The sequence below is a fragment of the Muscardinus avellanarius genome, assembly GCF_963383645.1.
Source record: "Muscardinus avellanarius genome assembly, chromosome: 14".
Classification (NCBI taxonomy): Eukaryota; Metazoa; Chordata; class Mammalia; order Rodentia; family Gliridae; genus Muscardinus; species Muscardinus avellanarius.
In genome coordinates, this window is record NC_137800.1 from 51,576,976 (window position 1) to 51,599,726 (window position 22,751).

Sequence of the window (22,751 nt, forward strand, 5' to 3'; positions counted from 1 at the left end):
TGTACCATAGTGGCTCATGTGTAATCTCAGTGCTCAAGGGGCAGAGATGAGGGGATTACAAGTTTGAGGCCTGCCTGGGCAACTAAGTGAGAACTTTTTTTTAAAGAAAATTTTTAAAAATTGACTGAGTGTATAGCTCAGATATATACTGAAACAGAACTACTGGGATCAATTCCTAACACTAGAAAAAAAAAGAGTGATAGGAAAACTTTGAACTGGGCCTCATTGAACAGTGGAGTTGCAAATCCAGATTTCTGTATCTGCTTACAACTTTCTGCAGTGTAGTTGACAAGGGTGATCACTGAACACATTTTAATGGGAAGTCACATAAAATTTTTCCTAAAACCTACTATACCATATTCTCAAAAATTATTGTGCTGCTAAAGAACATAGTTTAACAAAACTTATTCCATATTACTTTTAAAAAGTAATTATTTTTATTGCAATTCAAACAGCCTGAAATTAATGTATTGGTTATTATTTTGTTTATAGATATTTTGTTTCTAAGAGTTTTACCAAACTTTTGTGCTACATACAGAGATCTTCTTGGGCTGACTCCCAGTTCTGAGGACTATGGAGCCAAGCCCAGATTTAAAGGTCAAGAACTAGAAAATATTTGTATGCTTGAAACTATAAAATTAGGAAAAATGACCCAGTGACCTCAGCATTGAAGAGAGAAATATAAAATTGCATTGCTCTTTATCTCCTGCTACATGGAGTCTCACAGGGGAAATCTATTATATTTTAGAAAGAAAATTAATTGAATGTATAAGTTGATGTTTTTAAACCTTTAGTTTAATATGGATGTGTTAAACTTTAGAAGTTAGGAGAAAAAGAAGGGTTAAAAATTTAGATCTTCTAACGAGAATCCAGCCACAGAGCTTTATGAAAAACAGACAATTAAGGACTTGATTATCATGTACATGACCTTGGCTCTAATACTAGTCTCAGGAGACTTTAAACATCTTGCATTTTATGGATGTTTGTCTTAAGAGTAATGTCCCTTGAATTTTTCGTCACTCTCTATCATTTGGGTTAAGATTATTAATATGATGAATAAAATATCCCAAATATCTGGAACAAAAGAGAAATCTATCACTCAGTTACGTAAAGAGTGTGACAAAAATTCAAGAAAATAAAGACTATACAGAAGGCACAGAGTTGAGAAAGAAAAAAATCCAAGAGTAAATACGGGTTTTGTGCCTTCCAAACCTACTTTCTTAATTTAAATACATTTTGGTCTGTTTTTTAGGTGATTTTTCTCTGTGATCTTAAATGGATTTTTACAAGGTCTGTGGAGTTTCTGCGTGTTGTTACATATGTTTTAGAATGGCTAATGTTCAGTTTTGCATGTGTTTTATTTTATTCCCTTAGCTGCCTTAAAAGTAGGACAAGAATTATTTAAAGTGGAAAAGAGATTATTTCAGTTTAAGAGTCCCAATAGAATTGGGGAAACTTAGAAAGTGTAAAGAGTTCTATATTCCTATTATGTGTGACTCAAAAGCCACCAATGGTTTTATGCAATCTCTCTCTAGGATTTTATTTCTCCCTAGCACTATTTTTCAGACTTGCACAGCAGCTAATCCTTATAAAGGAAAAGCCACACATGAAATTTAAACAGCAACACTTTTTACTGAAATTCCTGCAGGACTATATCTTCCCCCTCTACAACCAAAATAAGTTGATTACATGCAATAGAGTCAACCTTTCCCTTTGAAATTTATCTTTGGATATAAGCCAAAAATTAACTAAGAAATGTATAGAGAATCAGGTGTAATCAAATGCAGATTACCTGTAGTATGTTTTTATAGCCTCTAAAAGTAGCACTTCTTGAAGGGAAGACATATTATGACAGAAGCATGCTAATTACACATATCTAATTTATAATATAGCTAGTTCTTGTAAATGTCATTATATAAGATGTCTTTATATTTGTGGAGAACTCCAAAAAATCTTGTGAAGGGCTAAATTTTATGACTTCTTTTTTTTTCTAAAAAGACTAGATATTTGAAGACTCCTATAGATTTTTCCCCCAAATCCGTTGTTAGCAAATATGGAAAGAGAAAAACAAAGGGTTATAAGGACAACAAAACCCATGAAGCCCTTTTTTTCTTGGGATATCAAACCCTGAAGTGTTCTTAAAAAGATCAAGAGCCATTGATTTTCATTCTCTTCTTAAAGCCTTAGAGTACTTCAGAACCATATTTTTATATTTACTTTTATTAGTATATTGTAATTATATATCATAGAGAGGTTCAACATGATACAAACATAACTACACATAGCACTTGATGTATTTCTTTCTCCATCCCACTCAGCTCCTTCTTTCTTTCTCCTTGTATACATGTTGATGAGATTGGTATTCATTCTTTCATATGTGTTCATATAATTATTTGAACTGTATCCTTTCACAATCCTCCACATTAAAAAAAAACAAGAAAAGATCATAGTATGAATCTCTCAGTCCTTACCCCATTTCAATCGAATATAGTCTTTATTTTGTTGGTCTTCTATGGGAACTTGTAAAAATTTTGTTTTGATGAAGTTACCTTTTTTTTCTTCCTAATGATCAATTTGTTTATTTTTTTCTTTAGGTTATTAAGATACAAGCTATCAGATTTCTAAACAATATAAAGTATCCCACTATTTTTAGTACCAGAACCCTTATTTGATATGGAATAAATTTAACCAGCTCACACAGTACATTTCATGCTATCCTTTGCAGCTAGGTTGATTATGATACCAACCTCTGGCCAGTAAGATGAAAGAAATTGACAATGTGGAGCAGCTGAGAGGAGGAAGCTGACTTGTCCAGAGATTTTTCCTCCTTCCTGCTCTTTCTTTTTAAGATCTGGAATATTAATTTTATAGCTTAATCCTAAAAGTACAGCATAGAGAATAGTTGTTTTAGTTTTATATGATTTATTGGGGCTTACACATCAGACTTACTCTATTATTTATTTTATTTATTTATTTATTTTGTGTGTGTGTGTGTGTGTGGGTCTGGGGATACAACCCAGGGGCATTCTACCTCTGAAATATACCCCTGTCCTATTTTTTATTCTTTATTTTGAAACAGGGTTTCACTGAGTTGCAAAGGGGCTCACTAAGTAGCTGAGGTTGTCTGAGAACCACGATCCTCTGGTCTCACCCTGCTGAATGCTGGGATTGCACGTGTGCACCACCACATCCGGCTTTACTCTATTATTTAGAAGTAAACCTTTGTGTATTCAAACTACTTATAATATCCACATATACCTTATGCTTTATCTGTGTTTATTATATTTTTTTCAGAAAACAGCTGACATTATGTCTTATACCCACTGTAAATAAAGGTTAATCAGGGCCAGTGAATTTTATTCAGTCTCTCCCCTCCCCCAAATGCTAAGGGTTGAACCTACGGCCTCATTTGTGCTAGGCAAATGGTCTACTACTGAGCTATAGACCAAGCTCATATTAATAAAGATTAATAATGTACTTTTCTCCTTACCACATAGAATCAGACCTTTCAAGATAATTTAACATTTTCAGTGACTAGAAATTAATATTTGCTCTTCCATGTAGCACTTATCAAGGATATTTGGCATTTTATCACTAGTTTATTTAGCAGTTACTATTAAGAATTGCCAACAGAATGTAGGATAACTGGAGAGATTTTTCATTTTAAAGTGGGGATGTTTATTTTCCCTAGCATTTACCTTGCAGACAAGTTTGTAATAAAATTATTTTTCTTTTATTGATGAATTATAATTATATATTATAATGAGATTCAAAATGGTACATTTATATACACTTAGTATATTCCTTCTGAATCCCATTCTGGTTCCCTCTCTTTTCCCATGCATGCTAATGAAATTGGTGCTGATACCTTCATATATGAATATAACATTATTTGAACTGTTCCCTTCCTCATGCCTTGGTTTTCTACTATACATCTCCTTTACCCAATACACTTCCATTTTTTTATTGATCTCTCTCCTCATTCATCTAAAGTCCCCTTTGTTTCCTTTTTTCTCTCTAGCTTCCACATAATTTTTTTCTTATTTATGGCTTGATAAAATTTCATATTATGTATATGCCACAATTTCCTTGTCTATTCATCTGTTGACAGATACCTAGGTTGGTTCCCTAATTTGGCTATTGTGAACTGTGTTGTTGTAAGCATAAATATGTATATATCATTATAGTATTATAATTTTACTTTTTAGGAACGATACCAAAAAAGACTATATTTGTGTCATATGATAGTTCCACTTGTAGTCTTTTGAGAAATATCCATACTAATATTTATAGTGGTGAAAGTTCTTGGTTTTAAACTAAAAGCTCCAGGAAAATAAAAATATCTTATTTTGAAATTGTTAGAGACTTTGAAATTCTATCATGTGTTCAGGGTAGCTATGAAAAGCAATTTCATGTTTTAAACTTTTACCTTAGTTGTGAGAATTAATTGTGCTTTCAGTACTTGAAATATGCATATAGAAACTCCTAAAGACATTGACTAGATTAATAAATAAATCTAACATGCACTGAGGATACTTCTGACTTCAGAATCATTGGGGCATAGAATAATTGAGCTAGATATGCACTGGAGATCACATGGTGAAACTTTTAAATTTCTCTTTCATGTTAGTGGGTAAAAAAGAAGTATAAACAATTTTCTGCTAATTTTAATGTTTTTACCCTCAGCATTGAGTTAAGAAAATATACTAGCCATACACCAATAGAAAATAAAATAAAAGATAAAAGTAAGTTAGACTCTTGATTCCCAACTGGCTTCTGGCCTTTAGAAATATTGTCAGTGATGTTTATTATGTTACTTCCTTCTGGATACATGTTTACTCACTGTCAGAAGAAAGATCTCAAAAATTTATCATGCTCTGTTGGCTTTTGGTTGAGGTTCTTGAGAGTATTTGTTGCTTTACAAAAGCTCTTCAGTTTAATGGACTCCCACATATTGATCCACCTTTTAGTTTCTTGTGCCTTTGAAGTCTTGTTGAAAAAGTTTTTACCTGTGTCTATGTGTTGCAGTGCTGGAACTATGCCCTCTTCAAGGAGCCTCAAGGTCTCTGTTCTGATTTTCAAATCTCTTATCCATCTTGAATTGACTCTTGTGCAGGGTGAGAAAGTATGGTTTATTTAAACATTTCTGCATATAGTTAGCCAGTTTTGCCAACATCATTTGTTGAAGAGGCTAGTTTTTATTTCCAGTGTATTTTTTTGCCACTTTGTCAAAAACCAGTTGGCTATAAGTGTGCAATTTTGTTTTTGAGTCTTCTATTATGCCCCATTTGCCTATCGAGAATATACAGAGAACTCAAGAAACGCAGCACTAAGAAAACAACCCAATAAAAAATGGGCAATTAAGTAAGCCGGGTGTGGTGGCGCATGCTTGTAACCCCAGCATTCGGGAGGCTGAGACCTGAAGGATCACGGTTTTTGGACAGGCTCAGCTACTTAGTGAGGTCCTCTGCAACTCAGTGAGACCCGGTTTCAAAATAAAGAATAAAAAATAGGGTAGGGGTGTAGCTCAGAGGTAGAATGCCCCCGAGTTCCATCCCTAGACCTGCAAAAAAAAAAAAAAAATGGCAATTAAGCTAAATAGACACCTCATGGAAAAATAAAATCAAATGTCCAATAAATACATAAAAATGTTCAACATCATTAGAAATCAGAGAGATGCAAATCAAAACTACCTTGAGGTTTCACCGAACTCCAAATAGAATGGCAATCATTCAAAACACAAACAACAACAAATGCTGACAAGGATATAGAGAAGTGGAAACTCTAATACATTGTTGGTGGGATTGCAAATTAGTGCAATTACTTTAGAAAACAGAATGGAAGATCCTCAGAAGAATGGGAACAAACTTATCATATAATACAGCAATACCACTACTGGGTACCTAGCCAAAAGAATAGAAATCAGATTCACAAACTAATGCACGCATATCTGCGCTTATAGCTGCACAATTCACCAATGTCAACTATGGAACCAATCAAGATGTTCATCAACAGATAAATGGATTACAAAATTAAGGGATATGTATACAATTGAATTTTACTCAGCTATAAAGAAAAAAATAATTACATTTACAGGAAAATGAATGGAACTGGAGAACATTATGTTAAGTGAGATTAGTCAGTCACAAAAAATAAGAAATTAGATGCTCTTCCTAATATGCAGAAGCTAGGGAGAAAATGAGTCATAGGAGAAACTCTAGATGAAGAAGAAGATACTACAGATAAACAAATAAGGCAACCTAGCTAAGAGGATGGGAGGGAAGAAAAGGGAAATTTTCTAATATACATGATGTACATTAACAAACCTATCAAAGTCAATCACTTAACAAAACATGAGAAAGAGGGAGGGGGAGAGAATGGGGTGGAAATTGGAAAAGGGCTAATTGGGTGATGTTTGCACATATGCCTCCACCATCTTGTACCCCATTAAGGTGTATAACTACAATGCATAAATAAATTTTAAAAAGTTCTCAGTGTTTTTTATTTAGTTTTTTGCTGAGTCTAATCTCTCGGCAAGTCTCTATTTTCTGGAAAAAAAAAAAAAAGAAAAACAAAACCAAGAACCATTTTGAAGGTGACATTTTTTCTGGTCACTAATTGGAATCTAGGAAGATATCCAGATGAGGCAACTTTACAGTTGTGATTAAAGAAAAAGTTACAGATATGGAGGTAAAGAGAAGTATATATATTAAAACTTCTTTTTTTATATTTTATATTTCTCTCTAGCATCTACATCTGAGTAAAAACATATGCCTTTTACATTCTGTGACTGGCAGATCTAACTTAACATAGTATTGTCTAGTTCCATCCATTTTCCTGCAAATGGCATTTTGTTCTTCTTTGTGGATGAGAAGTCTATTGTGTATATAAACAACAGTTTTTAAAAAATTAGAAACAAATTATTAGAACTGCAAAAACAGGAAATGTATTATAGCCTAAAATAAATTTTATCACATACAGCATATATTTGCAATCTTTAAACAGTATTTTGTTCAAATTCTTTTAGTTTATTTATTTCATTTTGTTAAATCAAGAATTTAGTGAACTGTGTCTGTATCTCTTTTAAACAAAAAACTCATGCTCTAAAATTTAAAAAATATACTGTACTAAATGAATTTTATTTTTATGTTTAAATGATTTATTTTTGTTAACAATTATAAAAATAAGAATTAACATTCTTTTCTACAGTGGTTGCACTAATTTTCAGTCCCACCAATAGTGTATTAGAGTTTTCATTTCTCCACATCCTCATCAGCATTTTTTGTATATTTCATGATTGCCATTCTAATTGGGATTAGGTAAAAATCTCATGGTAGTTTTTATTTTTTTTCTCTCTAATTGCTAATAATGTTGAACATTTTTCATACATTTATTGGACATTTGGCTTTCTTATTTTGTGAAGTTGTCTACTCACTTTCCCATTTTTGGTTGGATTATTTATTTTCTTGGTGGTGAATTTCTTGAGTTCTTTGCATATTCTAGATATTAATCCTCTATTGGAGGAGCAGCTGGAAAAAATATTTTCTCATTCTGTCAGCTCCCTGTTGAGGTTCTTGATAGTTTTTTTTTTTTTTTTTTTTGCTGCACAGAAACTCTTCAGTTTCATGCAATACCATGTATCAATTTTCTTTTTTCTTTTAATTTCTTTTGCCTTTGGGGTCTTGAGGCAGTTTTTACCTGTGCCTATGTTTTGAAGCATTGGACCTATGCCCTCTTAAAAGAGCTACAAAGTCTCTGTTATAATTTTCAGGTCTTTGGTCCTTCTTGAATTGACTCTTATGCTAGGTAAAAAAAAAAAGTGGGGCTTATTTCCATTTTACTGTATATGGTTAACCAGTTCTGACAACACCTTTGGTCAAAGGTGTTTCCAATGTGTGTTTTTGGCATCTTTATAAAAAAGTGAATGGCTATAAGTGTGAGGATGTGTTTTGAGTCTTCTATTCTGCTCCATTGGTCTATGTGTCTGTTTTTGTTCCAGTACCATGCTGTTTTTTGTTTTTTGTTTTTTTTTAAACTGTGGCCTTGCAGTACAGTTTGAAGTCAGGTATTGTGATACCTCCTGCATGGTTCTTGTTGCTAAGAAATACTTTTGCTATTCTGGGTTTTCTGTTGTTCCAAATGAATTTAAGGACTGATTTTTTATCTTTGTGAAGAATGACCTTCATAATTTAATGAGTATTGCTTTGATCTGTGTATCACTTTTGGAAAAATGGCCATTTTGGTAATATTTGTTCTGCCTATTCAAGAGGAAAATCTTTTCATCTTCTAAGGTCTTCCTTAATTTCTTTGTTCAATATCTTATAATTTTTTTTGTAGAGGTCCTTTACCTTCTTTGTTAGGTTTATTTCTAAATATTTTACTCTTTGGGTGGATATCATGAGTGAAAGTGTTTTCTGGACTTATGTTTTTAGTGGATGTATGGGTAACATATAGAAAAGCTTTGTATTTTTTAAGATTGATTTTTGTATCCAGACACTTTGTTTAATTTGTTGATCAGTTCTCTGAGCATTTTAGTTGAGTTTGTTGGGCAAAGAAAGATAATTTTAGTTCTTCTTTCTCTATTTGTACTTCTTTGATTTTCTTCTCTTGCCTTATTGTTCTGGCTAGAGTCTAGAGTAGTATATTGAAATTAGTGGTGTCAATGAACATCCTTATCTTGTTCCTGTTTTTAAGATAAACTCACAGATTTTTTTCCCTTTCAATATGGTGTTGGCTGTGGACCTATTTTATATTGCCTTTATGATATTAAGCTATGTTTGTTCTATTCTGATTCTCTGCAGTGCTTTTAGCATGAATGGGTGTTGGACTTTGTCAAATGCTTTTTCAGTGTCTATTGAAATGATCATGTGATTTTTGCCTTTAATTCTATTTATGTGGTGATTAAAATGGAGTTTTTAAAAATGTATTTAACCATACTTGCATCTCTGGAATGAATCCAACTTTGTTTTGATGTATAATTTTCTGGATGTATTTTTAAATTCTCATTGTTAGTATTTTGTTTAGCAGTTTTGCATCTAAGTTTATCAATTATAGAAGCCTGTAGTTTTCTTTCTTTGAGCTGTTGGTTTTGGTATTAAATGTGATGTTGGTTTCATAGAATATATTTGGGATGTTCCTAGATTTTTATATTTTATGAAATAGTTGAGGAGTATTTGGATTATCTCTTCCTTCTATAAAGGTTTTATAAAATTCGCCTGGAAAACTATGGTCCTGGACTTTTCTTGATGGTAATCTCTTTACTGGTGTGTAATCACTTTATTTCCATTGGTTAGTTTAAATTTCCTACATCTTCTTGATTCAATTTAGGAAGGTTTTATGTGTTTAGGAAATGGTCAATTTCTTCTAGGTTTTCTATTTTGTTGAAATAAAATTTTTCAAGGTTGTTTCTGGTAATCCTCTGGATTTTCTCTGTGTTGGTGCTTTTTGGTCTTTAAATTTAGTAATTTAGTAATTTAAATTTAGTAGTTTGGATTCATTCTCTCTTTCTTTTGGTTAGGTTGTCTGGTGGTTTATCTATCTTATTTATTTTTTAAGAAACAACATTTGGATTTTGTTGGGTTTTTTGTATTGCTTTTTTATTCTGTCTTCATTAATTTTTTTGCTCTGATTTTAATAATTTCCTATTATCTACTGGCATTTGGCTTAAACTGTTCCTGTTCTTAAAGGACTTTAAAGAGGGTCATTAAATTATTTATTTGATAATTTTCTGTTCTTATGTGAGGACTCAGTTCTATGAATTTTCTTTAATACTGCCTTTGAGGTGTCCCAGAAGTTTTGATATGCTGTGTCTGTTTTGATTTGTTTCTAGGAATTTGCTAATTTCTCCCCTTATTCATTCTATGACCCATACCTGATTCAGAAGTGTGGTGTTCAATTTCCAAATGTTTATGTGGTTTCTCTGGGAATTCTCTCTTTTTTTTTTCTAGTTTTATTCCATTCTGATTTGAAAAAACACAAAGCATTATGTCACACTTTTTTTTTTCCACAGAGATGTGGTCTGTTATGGAGAAAGTTCCATGAGCAGCTGAAAAAAAATTATTAATTCAGCTGTATTTGGGTGGAACATTCTATATGTTTCTAATAGGTCCACTTGGCTTATGGAGTTCTTTAGGTCTGAGGCATCTTTACTGATCTGTTTTAGAGAAGATCAGTACAATTGTATAAGAGGGATATTGAATTCCTCCAGTATTATTGTATTGGGATCTATATGTGGTCTAATATCTCAAAAATTTTGTTCTAAGAAGGTGGTTGAACCTATGTTTGGAACATAAATATTGACTGTTGTTATATTCTTTTGCTGTATTGTTCCTTTTACCAGTAAAAAGGGACCTGCTTTGTCTCTTCTGACAAATTAACTTTGAAGTGTAATTTGTCTGATATAGTTTTTCCTCCTGCTTGTCTTTGAGTTCCATTAGTATTGATCATATTGCTCAGGCCCTTCACCTTTATTTTGTAAATATCTTTACTTGCAAGTTGTGTTTCTTGCAGGCAGCATATAGATGGATTACAGTTCTTAATCTACTTTGCCACAGTATGTCTTTTTATTGGGGAGGTGAGGACATTTATATTAAGCATAATAATTGAGAGATAATTTTTATTTTTTATTTTTTTCATTTTATTTTTATTTATTTATTTATTTTTACTTTTTTTTTTATTGTTGCACTCGGCTCACTGTCCACCGCTCCCCTCTGGAGTCTGGTGGGCTGTTGAGTGTGTTGGTCTGGTGCTGTCCAGTAAAGTTGCCACTGCCGCCGGCAGTAAGGTGCTGCTGCTGCGTCCTCGACCGTGAGGCCGGCATATCTCCTCTGTGGCTCTGAGCTCCATTCTGAGTCCCCCTTCTCTCTGGGGCCTGGTGCTGCAAGGAAAGATGGTGCCCGCTGCTCCACGCCACGGCTCCGGCTGCAGCACTGTGGTCTGGTTTCTTTCTGGTGGGAATTGGCAATGATATTTCTAAATCTATTAAAGGACTTAACCCAAGTCCATTTTTTCTGTTTCCTGATTCACTGATGAGGATGAATGGTTCAGGGTCTTACCTGGAGTTCTTCAAAGCCTCTAGAGGCAAGCTTTAACTACCAAGAAATGCCATCTCCTGCTCCACTCCAATATAAAATCAACATGAGATCTAGTCCTAGCTTTTATAATAGGTGGCTCCTGACTGCTGTTTCAGGCTGCTACTCTCTCCTTTTTAAACAATATGGACCTGTGGTCTTCTAAGTAGTGTTTTTTTCCAAGAACAGTCAGATTTCCTATTAGTTTGTACAATGGCTTCAAGAATAACTGTATTCTCAGATGAAATTACCAACACAATGAGTCATGCAGGAGATCCTGATGAAGCCAGTTTGAGCTATTCTCATGTTTATATGGCCACAGAAAAATCAAAAGCTTAACATTTAGAGTCTGACCTGCATTTAAATGCATTTACTGGACCGCTGGGTATTTATCTGTTGAGGGTTTAATGGAGTACTCCCTTCTTTCAATTATAAGCCATTTTAATCTATCCAGGAATTTTGACCAAAAAAAGTCAGGGATGTTAGAACCACTAATTAAGCACTAAATAAATCATGATCCCTGACTCTGGTGTAGAGGGACACATTACTTCCTCTGTTTGGCCTAGCTGATGGACCTCTATAAAATTCTTAGCAGGCACTTATGTCCCGGAAGAACCTCTCTGGAATGAAATCATGGGGTGCTTGAGGACAACACCTCTCTCACATTTCCAAGGTAATTGTCAATCTCGTAGGAACAGAGGAGATGCCCTGGGCTTGTAATTTCTCGGAATGCCCTCTGGGATGGAAATAACATATTATATTTTAAAAATTCAAGCACTCACTGGAGAAGACTTGCTCTTTTGTTTTACTGGACTAGGTGAGGTACTTTCTGTCTATTAGAAAACATATCTTATCCATCTGGGTATGGTGGCGCAGGCTTGTAATCCCAGCATTTGGGAAGTGGAGACAGGAGGATTGCAGTTTGTAGCTAGCCTCAGCTACACATTGGGGCCCTCCACAACTCAGTGAGACCCTGTTTCAAACAGAAAGAATAAAAAAAATAGGGCAGGAGGTATATCTTGAAGTCAAATTCCCCTGGGTTCCATACCCACAACTGCATAATTTTTTTTTAATTTTTTTCTCAAAAGAATAGACTTCTCCATCTGAGAAGTGCTAAGGTGGCCTATCTTGAAAATACAAGCATTCTCTGACATTGTGATAATTTAAGCAAAGGACTGATGTCTATTAGTCAAAAAAGATATAGAAAAAAAATAGAGTGAGGCCCTTAAGAATGCTAAAGTTTTGTCTGTATTCTTTCACAAAGCTAGTACAGACCAATATCCAGAAAAATTGTGCTTGATATAGGGAATGTTTAGGGAACTGAAAGAGGAGGATATGGTGGATAAAAAGCAGAAGACATGGGAAAAGGGTTGTGTGGACTCTTTTTGTCTTTACTTGTAGTTGGGTGAGTAATTTTGGACTTAACACCCTCGATTTTTGTACTGTATAAACAATGTCTAAAAATATTATAAGTAATATCTAGAGGACTGAGTTAGATGTTTTCAGATACTTCTTTATTTCTTAGAACTTTAAACTCATCCTCAAATTAAAGGGAACAAATGATAGAACCATATTATGAAGGGAAATTCAGTATTACTAGTTTGTCAAGATAGGCCTCATCTAAAATTTTTCTCAAGTAAAGGTTAATAATAAATTGATGAATTTTTCTTATAAAAACAGAATGTGGTGACAACTTAAATCTTTGGGTTTTTTATGTTTATTTTTCCAAGCAAAAAATGATTAAAATTAGGGTGACAGTCTATTGTATCTTCCTATAATTTCTTTCTTTGTATTCTTGATAGTAACCTGATGACTTTTGGGGATGGATGGTATAGATAGACAAGTCAGTTGATGGAATTTGGAATTATTTTTCATCTTTATTCTTTGCATGTATAAGATGCCATGAAATGAGACTTTAAGAACAAAGTTTTCATTTTAATTCTGGCAATATATTTTTATGTCTCATAGTCATGTTAACAATACAAGATAGAAAATTGATAAGTGGTAAGTAGAATCAGGCTACCTGGTGTAGTATGCAAGTGACCAAACCCTCCTCAGAAAGAAAGTAAAAATAGAATTTTTCATAATTTCTCCAAAGAGCAGAGGACTGCCTCTGAGTTTCTAGTCCATAGATCTAGCCACTTGTGGAGTATATTCACTTCACATCAAAGGAGATATATTAAAAGAATAAAATGTTTTTCCAATGTTACAATTTTTAATGTCACCAAATCCAGAAAGAAGGATTCATATTCTGATCATGTGAGATAAGTATGAACTTGGCTTCATTTTATATCATAAAAAAACAATGATAACTGAGACCATGTTTCAAAATAAAGAATAAAAAATAGGGCTGGGGGTATAGCTCAGATGTAGAATGCTCTGGGTTCAATCTCCAATAATGCTAAATAAATAAATAAGAAGAAATAAAAATCACAGATAAGAAACCAAAGATGAAAAGTATGGAGAATATTTGATGGAATTAAGTTTTATATTTCTGTTACTTTCAATGCATTTTGTCTTTATTGATCTTAATACCATTTGTGATGGTGAACTTGAGCCAATTCAGAACTGTCATTTATATTTTATAATTAGAAATGTCATATAATATATAGACACTGTGCTTTTTTTCAAAAAGCATATTTCTGAGCAAAATAAAACCCTCAATTACTACAGATTTTGAGTTATGTCAGCAGCTTGTGAGTTAAGCAGAGAAAACTCAATGTCAAATGCCATTTCTTCATTCAACAAACATGAAATGTTTCTCCCCTGCAGTGGTAATCTCTGGGATTTCATGTCAAATAATTCCCAAACCCCCTACACAAATCAGCATTGCCTTTAGTATTTCCAATACAACCAGTTTTCTCTCTGTGCTTAGCTCTAGAAACTAAATTTCTTCCAATGTGTTTATTCATGAAGTAGTAATAAAATAGGTGGTAATCATTAAACAATAAACATACTGTTTGTGATTTGCACTAAATTTATTGGAGCAAATACTGCAGGAAATCTTGAAAAGAAACAACATAAAAATATAATATGTTGGCACCATAAACACTAAGCATTAAAACATATCCTGGAATCCAATCTAAGTTCCACAATCTTGATTTTTTCTTTTCCTTTTATTGGTGTTGTTTTATTTGTTTGTTTGTTTATGTACTACTGGGAATTAAACTGAATACCTAGCACATGAAGTACTTTATCAATGAGTTACATCCCTAGACGATTTTTTCTTCTTATTTTTATTTAAGCCCCACTTCTTCGATATGTTCACTCACCTACCAAATATTCCTTGGGTGTCAATTTGCAAGCACTTCATGCTCTCTTTTAAGCATTGGTGAAACACTAAAATTATATTTTGGATTCATCTTGGGCTATAAATGAAAACAACACAAACCTTTTACCATCTGGAAAGCTACTGGGTTTTGAATATTTTTAACTCTCTAAAATTCATGCTAAAACAATCTCTAGTACAGCAGTATTAAGAACTTTTAAGAGGTGATTAAGTCATAAGGGTTCCTCTTTCATAAATGGGATCAAGGCCCTTTTGAAGGAGGCTTCCAATGGTCCTTGTGCCTTCTGTCTTCCTCCATGGAAAGAAATTCACCAAGCTACCACATTGAAACCAAGAAAGCAAGCCCTCACTAGGCATCAAACCTGCCAGGGACTTCATCTTGGATCCCAGCTTCCAGAACTGTGAAAAATTAATCTCTATTGTTTATAAATTTTTTAGTTTGCAGTATTTTGTTGTGGCAGCTCAAATGGACTAAGATAAAGGTTATTTGTATTTTTTTGTAAAGAGGCAGGGTCTCACTAAATTGCCCACTATTCAATATTTTGTTATAGTAGTTCAAATGGACTAAGATTAAGGTGATTTATTTTGTTTTTTATTTGTTTGTTTTATTTTAATAAATACAGTGTCTTCTCTGTTGCCCAGGCTGGTCTTGGGGCTCAAATGATTCTTCTGCCTAAGCCTTTCTAGTGGCTGGGACTATAGACATGTTCTACTATGCCCAACTTAATTTCTATTTAATGGGGGATGAAGCTTCATAGTAAATGACTTTTTTTTTTGAGAGTATAGATGAGGATGGTCATGGTAGAACAAACCTGTAATCTTCAGTATTTGTGAGGCTGAGACAAAATGATCTTAAGTTCAAGGCCAGCCTCAGCAACTTAATGAAATCCTGCTTTGAAATTAAAAAAAAATAGGGCCAGGTGTGTAGTTCAGAGACAGAGTGTGTGAGTAGAAGTAGTTCAGAGGTAGAAAGTACATAAATTGTCTCTACTAATACACACACACACACTGGATGGAGTGATTTGTTGGAGAATTGAGCCTCTCATTCTTTTCTCTTCTACCTATGCAAACGACCAGCCCAAAGATGGACTAATTTAATCCCAAAGTTAAAGTTCAAGGCCTGACCATTCATTTACAATAGCATACTGATTTTAGCAAGTTAGGAAAGCGAAGTTGAGAAAGATTTAACAGGTAGAGAAAAGCCCCATAGAGCCTTCCAGAGGGAATAGTACCACTACTCAATAGTGTCTTCTAACATCCTCTAGTACAATCCTGTCATGGCCTATAAAATCTACCCTTACATTAATTTCTGAAAGAAAGAGGATGATCTCATGGTCATCTTCTTCCCACTTTTTTCTGCATGTGGAGCTGGAAGCCCCTGGAGGGAGGATCTGGAATGATGGCGCTCATTATACACAATATCATAGGGTTAGCAACTGTTTCTTTCTGTTCTTTCTTCAGCGCTGCTTTATAGGCTTCTCATGGTTCTGTTAATCAAATAATACAATGCAAATGAGCACATGGCTAACCAACAAGTGGTAAATGATGAAATTTGTGCATACCAAAGATAGAGCAGAAAAATTCCGATTTTAAATACTCTTTTTGCTGTATTATAGTTATGCCTCATTGGTTCAAAGTGACACAAATATGCATGTAATGCACACAGAACTTGGTGTGTTCCCCACTACATCCCGATCCACTCTCCCTTTTTGGCATATATGTTAATGAGGTTGTAGTGATACTATATATAGAGAGAGACATATTATTTGAAATGTTTCCTTCTTCAATCCTTCATTACCTGTCTTCACTCACTCCTCCAGTCTTCTTCCACTATTGTACTGGTCTGTCTCCTAATTTATCTGAAGTCCTTCTTGTTTCCTATTTTCTATCTAGCTTCTGCATATGAGGAAAAACATATCACCATTGACTTTTGAGACTGGACAAGCTCACTTAGGATAATAGTCTATAGTTCCATCATTGTCTTACAAATGACATAATTTTTTATTCTTTATAGCTCAATAAAATTCCAATGTGTATACATTTTCTTTATTCATTCATCTGCAAACAGACACCTAGGTTGGTTCCATAATTTGGCTATTGTAAATTGAGTTTCTATGAACATGGATATAAATTAATCACTATAGTATCCTGGCTTTGTTTTGGAAAGATACTGCAACATGACCCAGAAAAATCTTTTGATTCTTTGATTCCTTCAGGAAATGATTTTCTATATTTAGCCAGATGTCAATGTCACTAGCAAATGGAAAGACCAACTATATTAGCCCTATGCTGTTTCTAACTAATATAACTGATCAGAGTTAATCAGTAATGTTACCTCATAGACCCTGCTTTCAGAGAAGACATGGAAGAAGCTGTCCTGGCTTTCTATGGTTATAAGAACAAGACTGAGTAAAACCCTGGCTGCTTTGGAGTGGTTAACCTCCGGGAGAAAGAGACTTCTACAGTGGTAAGGAAGAAAGAAAGAAAGAAAGAAATGAGCACAGGTGGTTTCCTCCTCACATGACTGAGGTTTCTGTCCATTGGAGCAGCATTCTTAGAATCCTCTAACTCTGATTCCTAATTTTCCCTTTATAATTTTAGGTCACAACCCAAACTCTAATCCCTTTAATATTTTGAAAAAGAGGACAGGCTCACAAAAATTTATCTTTACACCTATGTTGTCTGGCTTTTGCTTTTTCTGGCTTGTGCATTATCCATAAACTATCTGGAGCACATTTTTTATCATTCATTATTTACTCTAAAGGTCTTGGGCTAAACCAACAGAAATTATTCTTTAGGATATCATTTCATACATTGGAGCCCTGGAAACTAAAATTTTATTTAAATTGAAATGACTAAAACAAAGCATTCAAAGCAGTGGATCTTAGGTGCTTCTGTGGTCTTATAATTGGTAGACTTGTGCAAAATCCAAATTATTTTTATACATATAAATAGCACATAAAAATCTTTACTCATATTGTTATAGTGTGTCTTTAAATTCATGAGTGCAGTATTGTGTGCCGTTTTAATAGGCATTGATAATCAATGATAGATAATTAATTTAGTTAATAACTAGTTAAGTAGTAAGTTCTTAATGTTGTATATATAGATCAACATTTATAAGTTTTGTTTAAAAGTTTTAAAATGACGGGCAGAGAGCAACTAAACGGGAAACACCCAAAAGCAACTGCCCAGGCCTAGCTCGCCTGTGGGTCTTAGATAAGAAGCCCCTGCCTATGCCTAGTTTGAAGTTAGATGCTTTAGGAATTGGTTTAAGTTTTATAAGTTTGCTGTGACTTAAGATGAATAATTATGACAGTAATATCACTAGGTAATATCAATAGTATTATGATCAGTGGTATTGTGCACCAATAGTTCAATAGTATTGGGTGTTAATTATAAGCAAGCTCAAACAGCCAATATTAACAGGCAAATTCCTAGAGAAGCTAAAAGTATAGGGTATCCACCCTGGCTAAGAGCATTTGCCCCTATCAGGGCTGTAAACCTAGATAAGAGGTCCTCTGCCCCTACTCCCATTATCTTAAAAAATGTTCATACAAGTTATGAGGGAATTGTAGAGCAGAAAATTTAAAAAGTGTCATCAATGATGTAAAACAGTGACTTTCAGTTTAATGTAAATGGTATAAATTTGGCCCCTGACTGGAGCTCTGGGCCCTTGTCATTTCTGCTGTGCCAGCGGTGCTTGGGTCCAGGTTCAAACCTGCAATAATGTGTGGCTTTGTGGACAGACAATTGGCTTTGGAAAGTTATTCTTGCCTGGTTACCATACAACAATATGTCACCCAAGCTTTTCAAATAGTTGTTGCAAGTGTGCTTATCTGTTTTTCAAGGTACATCTTCCTTCTGCTTCATCCATGAGATTTTTTTTTTTATCATTCTTGTCCTCCTTGTTTAATTTTCTCTCTGAACTCCTGCAGTCTGAATACTGCTTTACAAATATTTGTTATTCAGTATTTCCTGCTGGAAGCAAACATCACTCTAGCTATTTTAAGCTTACAGTGATTTAATAAAGAGATTTGGATGCTTGCAGAATTGTTGGAAGGGTTAGCAGAATGGTCTTCAAACTGAGCATCAATAAGACAAGTTTAAAGGTCTTATTGGCAATAAGATCTTATTGACCCTTCAGAAGAAAAACTTACCCCTGTCACATTATGGGTGTAATCATGGGATCTGCTGGGTTCAATGTCTATCCATAGAGCTAGAATTAAGCTTTCTGTAAGCCATTTCTATCATCTTGTAACTACCTCTTTGCAAAGTCCACAATGTTAGTTACTGGAAGCTGCAGGAAATCAGGTCTATAACACCTGGCTTTAGGCAAAAACAAGTGTAGCAGCAAAAAAGTTCTTAATTCACTTCTTCCAAATCTTCAAGAGTTTTTTCCAAATCTCATATGGTGTACTTTGTTGTAAAAATCTAATTTTCATCCAGAACTCCAGTTTTAAAAAGACTTGGAAATAGAGAGTTTAGGCTTTTATATTCTTGAGGCAGAAAAAAAGCATACTAGAAGGAATTTGGGAGAGATGAGGCATGTCAATTTACTATAGCAAACATAGATGAAACATATGTTACTATAAATTATTCTGTTTTCTACTCTCATATTTGCTAAAAAACAAAGAAAAATTGAGAATAAGATCACTTTTCAAATTTCTGAATAAATGCCTTGAAATACCTAGAACAATTTAGTCTCAATAAATATTTATAAATTGATTGCTTCACCAAATAATTTTTATACTTAAAATATGATCATTTAATTATAGTTTTTCTGGGTATAGCAGTTTTGGTTGGAATTTATTTTCTTCCAGGGTCTGGATCACATTATACAAGTCTCTCCTGGCATTCATGACTTGGGTTGTGTAGTCTGGGGTGATTTTGATTGTTTTGCCCCTATATGTCACTCATCCTTTTGTTCTCACTGCTTTTAAGATTCTTTCATTAGCCTCGATGTTGGTCATTTGGACTATTACATGGTGTGGGGAGGTCCTTCTTTGATCTTGTCTTAATGATGTTGTGTATGTCTACTGGACATGAAGATCCAAGTCTCTTTCTATGTTTAGAAAATTCTCTAAAATTATTTATCTGAAGAGATTATGAATGCACTTTGTCTGTACCTCTATCTCTTCTTCAATGCATTTTATTCATAAGTTAAGACATTTCATGTTGTCCCATAGTTGTTGGATGTTTAGATTTTGTTGCTATAATGACTTCTGCATGCTGTTGACTGTTTTTTTTTTTTTTTTGGTTTTGAATGAACTGTCTTCTGACAGTGATATTCTACTTTCCATTTCATCTAATCTTCCGAATTTCTTTCTATTGCTGTCTTCATTTCATTTATTGACTATTTCATTTCATTCCAACCTCTTTCTGATTATTTCTTAGTGTTTCTATTTCCTCCTTCATTTTCTGTAGACTTGTTTTAAAGCTTTTTTTCAGTTAATTTCCCTTTTATTGAATAGTTGTTTTTTTTGGTGTTGAGTTTCTTAAGTTCTTTAATATTCTTGATATTTTTAAATTTTTTATTGGTGTATTATATTCAAACATCATATGGGGGTAAAAAACTTGTGTGTACAAACCTGTACACATCGCTGATTTAACCCCTTCCCAATTCCCACCCCATTCCCTCCCCGTCCCTCCTTCCATTCCTTAGCTTAGTGATTGACTTTGAAATGTTTAAGTACATTGTGTGTTTTAGAGATTTTCCTCTTCCCCCCTCCTTTTTCCTCCTTTAGGTTGTCTTGTTTGCTCCTCTATAGGATTTCCTTTTTCAAAAGTTCCTCCTATGACCCATTTCTCCCTAACTCTCACATATTAGGGAAAGCATCTGATTTCTTATTTTTTGTGGCTGACTAATCTCACTTAGCATAATGTCCTCCAGTTCCACCCATTTCCCTGAAAATGAGTAATTGAGTTTTTTTTAATGGCTGAGAATAATTGCATTGTGTACATATCCCACAGTTGTGTAATCCATTCATCTGTTGATGGACATCTTGGCTGGTTCCATAGTTTGGCTATGGTGAATTGTGCAGCTATGAACATAAATACACATGCATTAGTTTTGTAGTTTGGTTTTCTATCTTTTGGGTAGATACCCAGAAGTGGTATTGCTGGATCAAATGGTAGATTTGTTCCCATTCTTCTGAGGATTCTTCATACTGTTTTCCAAAGTGGTTGCACTAATTTTCAATCCCACTAAAAATGTCTTAGAGTTCCCACTTCTCCACATCCTCGCCAGCATCTGTTGTTGTTTGTGTTTTGAATGATTGCCATTCTAGTTGGAGTTAGGTGAAATCTCAGGGTAGTTTTGATTTGCATCTCTCTGATTGCTAGTGATATTGAGCAGTTTTTTCATGCATTTATTGGCCATTTGAATTTCTTCTTTTGTGAAGTGTCTATTTAGTTCATTTGCCCATTTTGTTATTGGATGCTTTGTTTTCTTAGTGTTGAGTTTCTTGAGTTCTCTGTATATTCTAGATATTAGTCCTCTATCGGTGGTGTAGGTGGCAAAAATCTTCTCCCATTCTGTTGGCTCTCAAATGAGGTTCTTGATAGTTTCCTTTGCTGAACAGAAGCTCTTCAGTTTCATGCAATCCCATGTATTGATTCTCCTTTTAATTTGTTGTGCCTTTGGGGTCTTGTTGAGAAAGTGTTTATCTGTGCCTATGTGTTGTAGTGTTGTACCTATGCCCTCTTCAAGGAGCTTCAAGGTCTCTGGTTTAATTTCCAAGTCTTTGATCCATCTTGAGTTGACTTTTGTACAGGGTGAGAAATTGGGATTAATTTCCAATTTTCTGCATATGGTTAACCAGTTTTGCCAACACCATTTGTTGAAGAGGCTATCTTTTTTCCAGTGTATGTTTTTGGCCCCTTTGTCAAAAATCAATTGGCTGAAAGTGTGTGAACTTATTACTGGGTCTTCTATTCTGCTCCATTGGTCTATATATCTGTTCTTTTGCCAGTACCATGCTGTTTTTATTACAATGGCTTTGTAGTATAGTTTAAAGTCAGATATTGTGATTCCTCCTGCATGGTTTTTGTTTCTGAGAACTACCTTGGCTATTCTGGGCTTTTTGTTATTCCAGATAAATTTAAGGACTGATTTTTCTGTCTGTGAGGAATGATCTTGGTAGTTTAATGGGCATTGTGTTAAATCTTTAGATCACTTTTGGAAGGATGGCCATTTTAATGATATTTATTCTGCCAATCCATGAACATGGAAGATTGTTCCACCTTCTAAGATCTTCTTCAATTTCTTTTTTCAGTGTTTTATAATTTTCTTTGTAGAGATCTTTTACCTCCTTGGTCAAGTTTATTCCTGGTATTTTATTTTTTGTGGAAGATCCTGAGTGGAAGTGTTTTCTGAATTTCTTTTTCAGTGGATTTATAATTGGTGTACAGAAAAGCTTCTGATTTTTTAAGATTGATTTTGTATCTAGATACTTTGCTGAATTTGTTGATAAGTTCTATAAGCCTTTTGGTTGAGTTTGTTGAACTCGGTTGAGTTTGTTGGACTCGGTTGAGTTTGTGGACTCGGTGAATTCACTGCTGATGCTCCTGGCAATATGGCACTACTGCCATGCCCTCAGCCATGAGACTGGCATATTTCTTCTCTGGTTTTCAGCTCCACTCTGAGTCCCTGCAGGGTGTGCTGAGCCCGGACCTTGGGAGCTTTAGAAGTTCCTTGCACCGAAAAAACTGCTAAATGCTGCTCGGCTGTTCAGCTGCTGCTCACCTAAGGTCACTGTCCACCCCTCCTTTCTGGAGCCTGGTGGCTGGTTGATTGTGTTTGTCTGGAGATGTCTGGTGAACTTGCTGCTGCCGCCAGCAGTAAGGCACTACTGCTGTATCCTTGGCCGTGAGGCTGGCATATCTCCTCTCTGGATTTGAGGTCTGTCCTGAATCTCCCTCCTCTCTGGAGCCTGGTGCTGTGAGGAAAATGGAGCCCACGCTGCTCCATGCTGCGGCTCTGACTGTGGCACTGTGGGTTGGTTTCTTTCTGGTGTCTCATTTTTCCAGCCCTCTTTTTCTCTGTCCCTTGTATTTACAGTTTTTATTTCTTTGCTGATGGTGTTTTCTGGCTCTGAAAGGCACTGGTTTTGTGGTAATAGAGATTGATTGTTAGCGGCTCGTAAGCACTGCGTTTCTCCTTCACCATCTTCTAAAGCTTTTTTATCATATTGTAGACAGGATTTAAAATTCCCCTTCTTGCATTTCTTGTAGGTCAGTATTCATGATTTTTGTTGTCTCTCTTCCCAGTTCTCCTATTGTCAAGGTTCTCAGGCCTGTTTTTCTGATGTCTTCCCATCATTTGTGAGTATTATATTAAATCCTGTCTTAGTAGTAGGAATTTAGAAGTGTCAGCAGGTAAGCAGTGCCTT